This window comes from Hylobates moloch, unplaced genomic scaffold, assembly GCF_009828535.3.
Source record: "Hylobates moloch isolate HMO894 unplaced genomic scaffold, HMol_V3 SCAFFOLD_1, whole genome shotgun sequence".
Lineage (NCBI taxonomy): Eukaryota > Metazoa > Chordata > Mammalia > Primates > Hylobatidae > Hylobates > Hylobates moloch.
Genome location: NW_026652276.1, coordinates 17,792,175 through 17,806,173, shown reverse-complemented (window position 1 = coordinate 17,806,173; position 13,999 = coordinate 17,792,175). Strand labels below are relative to the sequence as shown.

The 13,999-nt window shown below is 46.8% G+C and overlaps 1 protein-coding gene across 2 annotated transcripts in view; it reads right to left on the bottom strand.

Moving 5' to 3' along the window:
* Nucleotides 1-13,558, bottom strand: part of SERPINE2 (serpin family E member 2) — a 63,659-nt gene extending 50,101 nt beyond the window's left edge. Inside the window, exon 1 of one of the 2 annotated variants that reach the window (XM_032754300.2) lies at nt 13,360-13,558. The gene's annotated coding sequence lies outside the window, so the exon portion shown is untranslated. Of the gene's footprint in view, nt 1-4,401; nt 4,557-13,359 lie in introns of those variants that run through there. The other variant, XM_032754304.2, reaches the window with a different exon arrangement.
* Nucleotides 13,559-13,999: the final 441 nt, after the last annotated feature.

Sequence of the window (13,999 nt, the reverse complement as noted above, 5' to 3'; positions counted from 1 at the left end):
GTCTAACCATTCTTCTAAGCACAGCACCTCGTTACCTTCCAAGTTGCCTATGACACAGCACTTTTCAAAACAATGTGCAACACTGCCACTGAAACACCTACCTTAGGCCATCAGAAGCCCTTCAGAGTGACCAAGAAAGTTGCCCTCAGAGGTAAAAATATATTCACGATCCACACAGCATATTCGTGATCATGTTACTTTTAAAGTGACCTTCAATGGTCTTAATAAAATTTCAAATGACAGAGGGCAGCTAGCTCCCCAGGAAACCATTTCCTCTTCTTGCCAACCGCAGAGCTGGGCTACATTTCCTAGCCTTCAAGGTAGGTGGGCGTGGCCATAAGGCTGAACTGTACTTAATGAAATAGGAGAAGTGACACATTCCACTCCCAGCCTAGCCTATCAAAATCTCCCATATGAAGTCCTCCATTATCTTTCTGCTTCCACCAGTTCAATGCTGACAAAGCACGTGACCTTTGCAACTGCCTGTTAAAAAAGGTGGAACCACAGACAGGAAGAGGCTGGGTCGCCAAATCACCAGGTTTCACATAAACACGCCCACTTTGGGCTTTATAGAAGTGGAAAATAATCTTCCATCATGTTTGAGTCACGGTACATATTTGGGTTTATTTGTTACAACAACTAGCACTACCTTAACTAATTCAACGTTCAATATCTGGCAACCCTGAAGTTATAACTTCAGGAACAAGTACTAAATCTGTATTCAATTTCTTTGCCTCTCTTTTTAAAATTTAACCCCTTTTCATGAAGCAACCTCGATATGCATTCACAATATGCATTGACTGAGAGAATTTCAGGCGAATGTGCCTTCCCCATCTGTTCTCAGCCAGTCACTCATGGATCTCATCTATCTAGCTTTTTTTTTGTGTGAACTCTAATGATTTTGTAAGGACCCTACTAGACAGCAACTCCCTTTTTGCAGAACAATTTTGAGGAAATTTTTTGCTTCATGTTCAGGCACACAGTTTCCAAGCCGGGACACTCTTTTTCATAGAGAAAATTCTGTATTTCAGTGCCTTTTCATGACGTACTCAGAAATTGCTCAGGTACCATTTTCAGTTTATGTGCCTGGCCCAGAAGGGATCAGGCCTTAACGCAGGCTTGTGTATTCTCGTGTCTTGCTGTCATAGATATTTAATGTTTCACACCCTTCCAAAGTTGTCCATAAAACTTTTGTCTTCCTTTTAAGGGAATTAATCTCTCCTCTGTGAAGAAGTTACCTGTTTTTCTTCAGCCATAAAGACCACGTCAGAGACTAAATAGTCAACTCTTAGCTGATACAAATCAATAAATACCAATTCTACAAAGTTTTGGGCAAAAAGAATTTTGCGGAGAGTCAAGTAAAAAAAAAAATGAGGACTGTCATGCTCAGGAGGGCTATCTAGACACTGGTGTTTATCAGCTATGTGCCAACATTTCCCTCTGCAGAGAGATTTACCTCCGGCACAAAACAGTGACTGACACTTAAGTCCCTTCTCTGCATGAAGGGCTTGGCATTAGCACTACTGAGCCCCCCTGCTGGCGGTATGAAAGCTGGGCGTTACTCCCCTAATCTCGCATAGGAGGACACCTGTCACTCGCCCAGATTCCTCAGCTACAGAACAAACATCTTGGGCTACCAGCCTCTCACGCGGTGAGGCAATGCACAGAAAGCACCTTCCTGGCCCATAGCTCACACGGGCATCAGGGACTGCTCCAGTCTTCAGGGTCACAGACTGTTCTCCTGGTGTCCTGTCCTAACCGAGAGGGTGGGGAGGGGACTTCCACGCAGCCTTCCCCAACAGTTCAGTCCACACTGACCACTGCCAGCTTGGCCTCCCAAACATGTCACTGGTATCAACTCATTTTGGCAGCTGATTATTGATCCAGTACAGGACTTAGGGACAAGGTGGGAGTGGTAGAAGTGGTTGGCTCTGGTGGAGGAATATGTTATCACCATGACAATAAAAAAAAAACTGAGGTAATTTCATTATTGCTTTCAGATCCTCTACAGACAATGCTCCCTGATTGCCTCCCCTCCCCCACACCATATGCCACTGTTCTAGACTATCTCAAATTGTTATTAAGCATCACGGATGTGCCCTTTCTACCTAAATAGATAAACCCCTCAAAGATTGGCCTGTTTTGCAGATACTTCTGTGCCCCTCTAAGCACCTACTACAGAGTAAGTGCTCAAAAACTAGCTCTTCAGCTGCACGCCACCCAAATACAATAGCGTGCCACCTTCAACTTCCTTCTTGTCCTGTGTTGGGTGTATACATTAAGAACAAGTCTTGTAGACTCTCTTTTACCCTCTGGAATGAATCTTCCTCGAGAACACAGGAGTGAATACAGAGAAGACACAATAGAGAAAAAGCGCATGAATCAGCCATGGGGCTCTAGGATCGGGTTGTAAGAGCCACCAAGTTATGGGGGCTGCTAAGGGCTAATCAAGGGTGAGTGGCAGGTGATGGCAGTTCTGTCATCAAACTGTACCCAACAGGTAACAGGTGACAGGAGTCAAAGACGTGAATTCTCAACCTGCCACAGCCCTGCCTTTGCCAAGTGACTTGAGTCACTATATTTCCTATTTCCCATTTCCCTGCTTGTTAATTGGGGACACTATGATCTTTCTCTGCAAGGAGGGTAATATCCTCATCATTCTCTATTCTCTAGCTATGGAAATAAAGCACAGAGAGGGAAGTATTTTGCCTAAAGCCATACACTATGAAGTGTGGACCTGGGGTTTGAAACCAGGGGTTTGTTTGACCTCTAAACTCATCCTCTGCCCGGCAATGCTCTGACCTTCAATCTGTGAGGCCGTGCATCACTGCTCAGCCACATGGCTTAGCCTCAATCATTACTAAAGATAGTGTTTCAGGATCCAAAGTGTCCACCACAGAGAGACACAGACCCGGAGTCTATATCCCATCAGTGGGAATGGAGCAGGGTGTTCTACACACCTGAATCTCATTTTTCTCACCTATAAACCAGGAATGATTTCTACCTTACAACCGTTGTTAGGATTCAACAGGATCGTGTATAAAATATGCCTAATAGTACTTGACACACTGATGATGCATAATTTTCCACTTCCCTCTCCCCTTGGAAGTACTTTTTGGGCTCCTCTGTGCCAGGTATGGTGGAAGGAGGCCAAAAGAATAAGATACTCCACTTGGAGGTTCCTAACAGGGCAGAGAAAACACACGCAGAACCAGAACACAAGGTAGAGAGCAGTACACAAGCATAATTTTGCCAGCGTACGTGTAAAAAATGTACTTGTCCCACTCATAGAAATTTTAGGCTAAGAAGTGACATATGCATTGGAAAAACTATGTCTTCATATTTTCCACTATGCTAAATTAATTCAAATTAGTATGATCAGAACTTTGATATTCATGATTTACCACTTTGCTGCACAAGAACAGGTTTATCATGAATACTGTGGCATCCTTAGCCAATCCTCCAAATTGTTATTTTAACTAACATGTCATTAAGAAATTAGCACAGGTTTGGCATAAGATAATAGGAGTCTTTTAGTGTACAAAGTTCAAAGAGAAAAATTCACACCTTTAGAAAGAAAGCTCTCCCTTACAATTAAGTCATCACACAGATTCTCCCTGGCATCCCCTAATCTCACTGTTAGAGCAACAATTCAGGTGTGGGCATACACTCAGACTGCTGTATGAAGTCCAAAGCGGATAGCTGCCGGTAAAATCCTTAAAAAATCCTATCAATGGTAGCAGAAAACACATCTCCTATCTGGGAATGCTTGCTAAGGTTAACCCAACATTCTCAGAACTCTTTTGCATATTGACGGAATCAAATCATAATCAAATGACCATCACCATGTGCTTTAAAAATATTCACCATATGTTTAAAATAGTTTTTTCTTGGTATCTGGACATCACTGGACATAGTAGAATGATTTTTTTCACAGTCAGAAAAAGAATGAAAAGAGAAGCCTCTGGATGCTGCCCTTGCAGAGACCTAAATATTAAACCAAATAGATTATTTTTCCTACTGCATAGACATTTTTTGTTTTATTTTGAGACAGAGCTTCCTTCTGTTACCCAGGCTGGAGTGCAGTGGCACAATTCTGCTTACTGCAACTTCTGCCTCCAGGGTTCAAGTGATTCTCATTCCTCAGCCTCTCAAGTAGCTGGGATTACAGGCGTGTGTCACCATGCCCAGCTAATTTTTGGCATTTTTAGTAGAGACAGGGTTTCACTATGTTCAGGCTGTTTTTGAATTCCCGGCCTCAAGTGATGTGCCCACCTCAGCCTCCCAAACTGCTGGGATTACAGGCGTGAGCCAGCATAGACATGTCTGGCCCTGCACAGACATTTATTCGTTATTCACAACTAACCTAACGGAAAAAAGCAGCCAGCATGACAGGGCTACCTGCAAGGTGCTCCCTGGAAGATCTCTTGGTAACACTGCTGTTTACATCTCACAAATGCAAGGGTGGAGTCAGAAGGAGGTTATTTCATGCAACAGCCTTCTTTTGCTTCATGGCCAACGCACAAGAGCCTGAAGCCTGCGGGCAGGACAGATGACCAGGTGATCATTGCGGAGTACTGCCCACTGAGAGTGCAGCAGGAAAGGTGTCTGGAAACCAAGCATGCAAAGACACAGAGCAAGTCACTCATTCATCAGGTCAAAGGCACAAGGAAGACATGAGTCTCGGAGAAGTGCTCACCTGTACTTGTGTGAACAAATATTACCCAGTGCCACAACCACAGCCACCTCGTGTCCCGAAAGTCAGCTCCATTCCTGCCACTGTGCTTAGCGCCTAAGATATACTCTTAGCTTCATCCTCACAACACTTAAGGGGTGGCCCTTAAGCCTAAACACCTTTAGGCCCAACTCACGGATGGGCTTGGAGATGTTTAGAAATTTGGCTTTGGCTCATGGCCTCCAACATGTAGCCTCTAGATTCAAACCAATGCCTGCTGGCCTCCAAATCCTCCACACTCTTAATTACTATACAGTGGCGGAAAAGGAGGAAACACATATTTTAAAATGACAAATTTTGAAATAAAGGTAACTATAAACCTTAGAAAAGGAAGTTAAATCGCAAACAGAGTTCAATTAAGCATCTTTGAAAAGTCATGGCACACTTGTTCTGTGGTTCTGCTGAGTTTTATCCAGCTCAGCTTAAGTTATTCGCTTGGACTCTGTGTAAATCTACCTTCTCAATCCAAAGGTCAGTACTAATTTTAGATTTCAGTCCCAGAAAAAAACAAGTGTCTAAGGAAGGAACTAAGGGGCCAAAGGCATAAAACCATGATTCAAACGTACCACAGAGATACTGGCCTCTTTCTGTATCATGTGTTTTGGTTGTGATACTAGGGCTATCATGCAGCACGGCGAGGAGATAGTCTTGAAAGCAGGAGTGTGCTTTGACACGAATTTCTTTTCAAGAAGGTATAAACATTGATGGGATGTAACTCTTTGAAAATCCATGGTATCAGCTCACAGTTCACACATCTACAGACCCAGGTCCAGGCTCTGGCACTGACACATAAAGGCTGTGCGGCCCTACCTATATACAGGGTGCGTGACTTTGGCATACAGGCCGTGTGACCCCCACACACTGCATGACCGTGGACGCTTTATCTCTGCCACACCCTTCCTTCCCAACTACATGAGTGGGAATGATATCAGCATCTAGCCGAGAGGCAGGCACTAGGCTCTAGGAGACCACATAGCGCCTCTGTTACGGGGAAAACAGAAGGAAAGGCAGCTGCGCCAGGCAACATCGTCCTCGCCACACTCCCTTTCCTCCTAACCACGGATTGGCCATGTGACTCGGGATTCAGCCAATCATAGAACCTCCCTCCTCTGCCCACAGCCATTGGTACAGGGAAGGGCATGTGACCATGTGACTTAGCATCAGCCAATCATAGGACCTCACTCCTCTGCCCACAGCCATTGGTACTGGGCAGAGCATGTGACCATGTGACTTAGCATCAGCCAATTATAGGACCTCACTCCTCTGCCCACAGCCATTGGTACAGGGAAGGGCATGTGACTGAAACTGAGCCAATCAGAATTCCTCCCTAGGATTTTCTTTTTTCTTTTTTTCCCCGGCTGGAACTGGCTGAAAAGTCCCTCTTTCCTCCTCACTCAGGAGGCTGTAGGGAGGTAAGCCTGGAGCTACCTACAGTCATGGTCCCGGGGAGGACAACCACAATCAGCTGACAGAAGCAGAGATGAGAGGCAAGGAGAGAGAGAAGAAAGCCTCCAAGTCCTCAGTCTTTGGTTCCAGTCATCTTCAGGGCCAGAGTCACCTCTCCCATGCTTGAGTGGGCAGTGTCAGCCAACAGCTCTCTGCCTTGTTTCTGAGTTATTTTGATTTGGGTTTGTGCTCTTGTAAGCAAAAGATAATGCAGTAGTTAATAGTTCCTATAATCTTAACAGTGACCAAATCCTCAGTAAGAATAACTTCTTGAGTGGATTTCTTATTTAAAAACTGAAGAAATAAATTTTAGTAGAGGAAGCAAACACTGCCTTTATTTACATAGCACTTTCCCGAAAGGAAGAAAGAAACATCCATTTTCATTTGTAGTCACCTTATTCATTTCCGAGTGGGCTTTGTATTTGGCATTAAACTCTTTCACATACCCACATCCACCTTCAAGATTTGGCCCATAAAAACTTAGGATAAAAACAAGTGGTTATTTTTTCTATAGCTATATTTGCTGGCACACATGGAGGGCGAAAATTGGGGTAGGGGTAAGAGAAGGCACTGATGCTATTTTTGGTATGCTCTCAAGAGAAATTCCCCAGGTTACCAGAGTTCTCACTAGGGGTTGGGGGTGGGGCATGGTTTACAAAAACAAAGTGCGTTTACCAAGATTTGCAGCCCTAACAGGAAATCCTTTCTGACTCTTGATGGGATTTTTTTCTTTTATATTAAAGTGTCCTCATATTACTCTTCAAAGACTTAAATAAGAAAAATGGAAAGGCACAATGGATGTAAATTCCAATTCACAAATGATCTTCTGAAGCAAAGGATAGTGTCTTAGGTCAAACTGTGGCAAAAGCCTGGGTGTTCTTGATCTAATCTTGAACTAGGGTGTCCGCCCCAACCTTTGGAGGAATCCTAGGACATGTTTGTCAAAACATACGAGTGGAATTACAAATAGAGGATTGCTTGGGCTCAGTGGCCATCCTCATGCACAGAAAGAATCCCAGAAGGGATGCCGACTTCCCTGGACTGGGCTTACATCCAGACCTAGAAATCTAACAGCAGAATAAAGGCAAGACTCACTGACTGTAGAAACTGACTTGGCCTGTTGGATGGAAGGTGGTATTTCTCAAAAGAGAAATAAAATCGTACTAATCTTTCAGTATTCTTAAATTGGGAACTTGGAGACAAGAGATAACCTAAAGATGTAGTTTATTGCATTTGACTCCATTCTGTACCTAAGGGTATTTTTTAAAAACCCAACAATGGTTTTCAGATTAGGCATGCAAGCTACTCATGAGGAAAGATGGTTTGAAAAGGGAAGATAGGCACATTTATGTGTGAACAACAGGTTGACAAGATTCAAGTATATGGGACCTAATTTATTTAAAATTTTTATGAATGCTCTAAGTGGGAATACAAACTAAGTCTTCATGTTGGCCCATGATGCTCTTTCTGAATATAATGGCGAATGCTTTTATAGGCTTAAAAAAGTGAGAGACAAGAACTTTAAGGTATATAAGCACAGGATAATGCATTTATGAAAAAATTGTATCTAGACTTGACGTTTATGAGAAAGCCGCATCAAAAGGAAAGTGAGCCAAGAATTTATAGGTTTTAAAAATAAGACACCTTTTAGATCATTTATTTCAACATACCCATTATATAGACAAGGAAACTGAGTTCTAGATGGTAACCTACACACTCCATTGGTGGTGCAGCCCACACCCTCTCCCAGCCTGCTCTTTCCACCAAAGTTGATTGACGATATCAGCCAAAAAAGTTCCAGGACAAAAAAAAAAAGTCACCAAGAGGTCATATATCACCATCACCAAGGTTAACAGAAATAAACCAAAATGCATTCTCCCACCCTGTAAAACCACGAAATGCAGAATGCAGCCCAGCCAATAGACCTCAAGGAGGGCAGAACCATGCCAAAGGGAGGTTCAGATGAGGATAACTGAAGTGAACACAGGCACAGAAGCGCTTCTGTACTAGACTTCCGCTTTTCTCTAAGTAATGTTTTATCTCAAAAGACAAGGTTAATCAAAAATTTAAAATGCCTGAGGATATATATTACATTTGCTAGTACCAAAATGAGGGCTCCCCTTTGAGTCGGGAATACAAACACTCTTCCATAAAGCATGCAGTAAACTTACAAAAAATATGAATATGGTTTAGTTCAGACATCTGTTAATTGCCTTTGGGCCACACACCGCTGCTGGTGCAAATAAAACTAAAACACAGGCACGTCTTTCTGGAGCTTAGAGTCTACTGGATAGGGCATGTTGCTACAACACAAAAAACTGCCATCATTGAGGTAGGCACAGGGAGGGGTGACGTGCGCGTACACTGCACATGTGCCACAGGGGACTGGGGTGGTGACTGACAGCAAGGCCTTTTTGAACCTGAGTCTTGAAAAACGAGAAATCAGCCAGACAATGAACACAGGAGGAGAAAGGGAATTCCAGGCAGAGGTACAGAAGGAGCAAAGGCAGAAAAGCACTGGGCAGTACCAGTGGAGTTAACAGGAGGTTCAGTTTTACAAGAAAAGAATGTTTCAGGCAGGGGACAAGGCAGGGAGATGGGAAGGGAGTGAAAGCTTTGACTCTGTTGGGTCATTACAAATGGCCAGCAGCCTGGTGAGCCCTTGGAGCACTGTGGAAAGTTCCCTGGCTGCATGCTGACAGGAACTGAGTTCTGGGTCAAGACTCTGCCCTAAGGCATCTAAATGACCTTGGGAACACACCGTATGACTCTGGGTACCACATGTAAAACAAGGTTCCCCATGTTCCAAGGGTGGGGGACTCCCTGGGATGGCCTATGCCTCCATATTTACAGACTCCCCACTGCTGTTTGGGATATAGAATGGACCCTGCCCTATCTCCACCCAGGGAGGCTGCGAGGAAGTGCAGCAGTAGTCAGGTTTGTAGAAATGGTCTGTAAACAGCAGGACTGCCATCAACACTAGAACTCTGTATTAACTACCCTACAGAAGCTCAAAAGCATCTTCAGAAACTCGGGTGCAACACTGTATAAAAACAGCGAAGAGCTCATCTTTCAATCTGAGATACCCAACTTGTGATATGACATGGCCACTCCTTTAGAGTCAGGGGTTTAAGCCCAGATCAAGAGGGAGCCATTGAATTTTATTAGGAGGGACCCAAGAAGACTTGGATTTGGGGCAGCAGGAGGAAAGTCACACCAGCAATAACATGGAAGAGAGTTAGTAGGGATGCAACATGAGGTGCACGACACTGTGCAGTAAGCACTAGGCATTCCCAGGCTTTCGATGATCATCTCAGCCTAGGGTCTCTAGCTCTGAAGCCCATGGGAGCCAGAACGCTACTATAAGCAAGGGTCACAGGTCCGGGAGAACCAGAAAGCAACTGACCTCCAGTGTATTCAGGCACTGGAAACCCAGCAGCAGCTGAGTGTTGCCACATGGGAATGTAAGCCTCCTATTCCACGTTTTGTTTTGTTTTGTTTTGTTTTTTGAGACAGAGTCTCATTCTGTCGCCCAGGCTGGAGTACAGTGGTGCCATCTCAGCTCACTGCAACCTCTGCCTCCCGGGTTCAAGGGATTCTCCTGCCCCAGCCTCCCGAGTAGCTGGGATTACAGGCGCAGCTAATTTTTGTATTTTTAGTAGAGACACGGTTTCACCATGTTGATCAGGCTGGTTTTGAACTCCTGACCTCAAGTGATCCGCCTGCTTCAGCCTCCCACAGTGCTGGGATTACAGGTGTAAGCCACCGCGCACTGCCTCGTCCAGGTCTTCTGGCTTTTAGGAGAAGCTATACATTCAAGTGGCATCTCCAGATTTCTAAATATTAACTCAAGTTGTATATACTTTGTTCAGGCCAACAACACTGCTGCCTGCTGCCAGAAGCGGCACACCGGCCACCATTTTGCCACTTTTGGGCTCTAAAGCAAGGCAAGGCCAGCGTGACTAGAGCGGACCTTTGTGGAATTTCACAGCACGGAGAAGCAATAGGATCTGGTGACGGCCTGGACGTGGGCAGTGCGGGAGCCCGGCATCACTGTGAGGCCCCTGCTCCAACACCTCCATGAATGGTGGAGCCACTGCCAAAAAAAACAGGGACAAATCTTGGCTAACAATGAAGCGGATATGGGGTGGGTGGTGAAAACTAAAATCAATTTTGGGGTGTTTTTTTGGCCTAAAGGGCATGGGTAAGCGCACCAGACTGTAGGTAACTGATTGGAACACAGGAGCATGCTCAAGCTAGCTTACATGCCAATCTGGGACTCACTTCATATTAGTGAGAGTTGAAGCTGTGGGAACATGGTTCACCCAAATACACAGAGCACAAAACGGATGACAGCGAACCCTAGGTAGCCCCAAGAGAGAGCAGAGATGCCAGGGAGAAATAAGGAAAACCAGAAGGTGGCAACCAGGGGTGGAAAAAAAAAAAATCAGAAAGGAATAGAAGAACCTCATCAAATGCCACGGAGAAGCCTAGTGGGTATCCATAAGTTTGCTTGTTCAGATGAGAACACATGGACACAGGGAGGGAAACATCACACACTGGGGCCTCTGGTGGGGGGCGGGGAGTGGGGTAGGGGAGGGATAGCATTAGGAGAAATACCTAATGTGATGGGTTGATGGGTGCAGCAAACCACCATGGCACGTGTATACCTATGTAACAAACCTGCGCGTTCTGCACATGCACCCCAGAGCTTAAAGCATAATAATGAAAATTAAAAAAAAAAAAAAAGATTGCTTGTTCAGGAAGTCACGGGCCTTGAACTTTGAGGAGACTCTGGCCAGCTTGCGAAGGGCTGAACAGGAAGGGGAGACCAGTTTAAGAAGCCTGGAGAGAGGTAGTGGTCATTAGAGGTGAGCTGAGGATGCAGGGACAAAGGAGGTTAAGGCATTCTTAAAATACTACTAAAAAAGAAAAAAGCTCATAGGGAGAGACTGAAGATAAAAGTAAGAAAAGGGAGTAACATTCACAAGGAGAGAGAGGCATTGGGAGTTGGGATTCAGGACACAGCTGGAGACATTAGTCACTGCCCCAAGCCATCTCTCGAAATTTCTCTAAGTTCTCAGTCTAACTTGATTTTTCTTTATAATTCTACCCTATTCATTTATCATACATTTTACAATATATTATATTTGCTTTTAGTTGGTTTTCTCCCACAAGAATGACAGTTTCAAGCGAGCAAGGATCTGCTCTATTTATCACCTATGAATATCCAGCAAAGTACCCAGACACAGTAGATGCTTAAGAAGATTTATTGGATGACTGGGTAAACACAGAAAAGTCTGTACAGGGGAGATGGAGGAGGACGTGAGGAGATCTTTATGACCTCTATTTTCCTGGTAGAATGGGCTACAAAGTCACCTGCCAAACTCGCAGGAGGAAAAGGACTGGAGATCGCTTGCATTGAAGATTACAGTGGGAGTCCGGTTTGCAACCCGGAAGGAAGGAGCTTGCGGGATGGAGGCACTAAGAGTTTTCAGAAGTTGAGCATCTCAAAGAGAGGGCAAGACTTGGAGGTACTTAGAGGACTTAGTAGCTGGAGTACACGGAAGACACTGGATTTGAGACGGTCAAGGAAGTGCGCATCTAGAGAGTCCCCGACATGGATTTTAGGTCTAGAGGAGGAGAAATAGCCCAAGAGCCAAAGTCCCCATGCGACGGGAAAAGAACTGGCTGGAAGAGGACAGCAAGGCGGAGATGCACCCAGGGACGTGGCCAGGTCACCACCCCATTTCCAACTCTACCACCTCAAACAATCTCTGACTGGTATTTAATCACCCTTGTGTGGAAGTGAAAATTAGTTTCTTTTGGAGACAGTAATTTTAAAATTAAACTAATACGAAGTTCACGGGACACGGAAAATTTCTGCATAGATTCATTTTTGTTTTTAGAATAAAACACGATGACATTTTCATGACCTTCAGTAATTGCCCTGCATGGTACGATATTTTCAAACATTAACAAAGAATCAAAATTTGGGGGTTAAAAGAAATCTTAGATTACTCAGGTTAGTACCTGAGTAATAGCCAAAAATTTTTCTACTGAAATACTGCAAATAGCAAATAATTACTGATTTAGACCTTTAGATAGTGTTGAAACTGCCTTCAATTTTTGAAGTGTGGTTTAGGATATACAAATTAGCAATGTTGACATTTCTTCCAGTTATCCGTGCTCAAGTTTTGATATAAAATCTTCAAAGTACACAATTATCACATATATTGTTCCACAACAGTTCAGACAAGTAAACGGCTTCTTGGCTTGAAAGAGGAAGTCACACCTTCGAACACCTTTTTATGCTGATGCTAAATATAAGAACGTCCCCTGCAAAGTAGTCAAAGCAAGACAGCAGCATTCGACATTTCTCCAGAGACACACACACAAAGAATGTGTTTCGTTCATTAAAACACTAAAACCTTCAATAGCATCTTCCATAATACCTGAAGGTGGAGTGCTGTCTTATGTAATAGAAGCCTTCCTTCCCCGCTCAGTTTGTGGACACATTAAATGCCTAATTCCTTCTAGAATTTCTGAGTACCGTACTTTCACTTTACCTGCAGCCACTCATTCGCCTCGCAACTCCCGTTTCTACAGATGATGAAAATAGCAAAGATCTGCTCGCTAGGGTTAAATCGGCTGCCAGAGGCCAAGTTAAAGGCTTTCCACACAACGCGCGTCACCTCCCCCTGCACAGGCAGAGGTAACAAGTAAGAGTGCGCCAGTCTCTCCCCATCCGGCGGCGCGCAGCCTAAGTCCGGGGTAGGGGACGCCGGCGAGCAGCTGGAAACCTCAGGTTCACGGTCAGGGCCGGCTCGGATGGCCGGGCAGGAGCCACGCCGGCCCCGAGGCTCCCAGCTGCGGGTACCACTGGACGCCACCCCGGGGCGGCCCCGCCTTGCCCTGCCCGGGTCCCGCTCGGGGCTCCCCGCCGGCGGGACTGGGATGCCCGGCGCGCACCCAGCCCCGGCCAAGGCGGCCCGCGGGAGGCTGAGAAAGTTCTCTGCTCCCCGACGTCGGCGCCCCAGGGTCCCCCTGGCCCCGCAGCTTCCCGGCCGGGCGCAAAGTCGGGGCGCTGGGCCGGCGGCGCGCGGAGCCCCGGGGAGCGTCCCCCGCCGAGGGCAGCGCCGGCCGCGCCCGGGACTCACCGCGCAGCCTGTACTCACCGCGCTCGCTGGATCCCCTGGGGGCGGCCGCGGAGGGCGGTGCGGCCGCAACCGGAGCGGGAGCCTGGTCTCGGCGGCGCGGGGAGTCGGAGGACGGAGCGAAGCGGCGGCGGCGAGGAGGGTCACAGCCGGAAAGAGGCAGCGGTGGCGCCTGCAGACGCCGCGCAGCCCGGGCAGCCCCACAGCGCAAGCTGGCTGCCGCGGCGGCGGGGGCTTTATCGGCGGCGCCGCGCGGGCCCCCGCCCCTTCCTGCCGCCCCCGCCCCTGGCCCGCCTCGCCCCGCCTTCCCGCCGCCTCCTTTGTGTGGCCGCGGGCCTCAGCGTCCCCGCGCCCGGCCTCCAGGACGCCCCCTCTCCGCCTGCGACCTCTCGGATGCCGCCCCCCCCAGGGGTCCCTGTCGTGGGGCTGCGCCCGGAACGCGCTGGGGAGACGCGCAGACCCCGAGGTGCGGCGCCAGCCCGGGCCCAGCTGCACGTGGGTCTCCCGGATGGGGGTGTGTGAGGTGGCGGGGGTGGATACCGGGGCTCGTACCGCGTCCCTGAGACGCAGGGCATGTCGTCTTGGCTGCCCCCTGGAAGAGACAGAGGGCGCCCTGAGACAGCGCTCACTCCTCCGGGTGATGGGGAAAACGGTGCCAGGA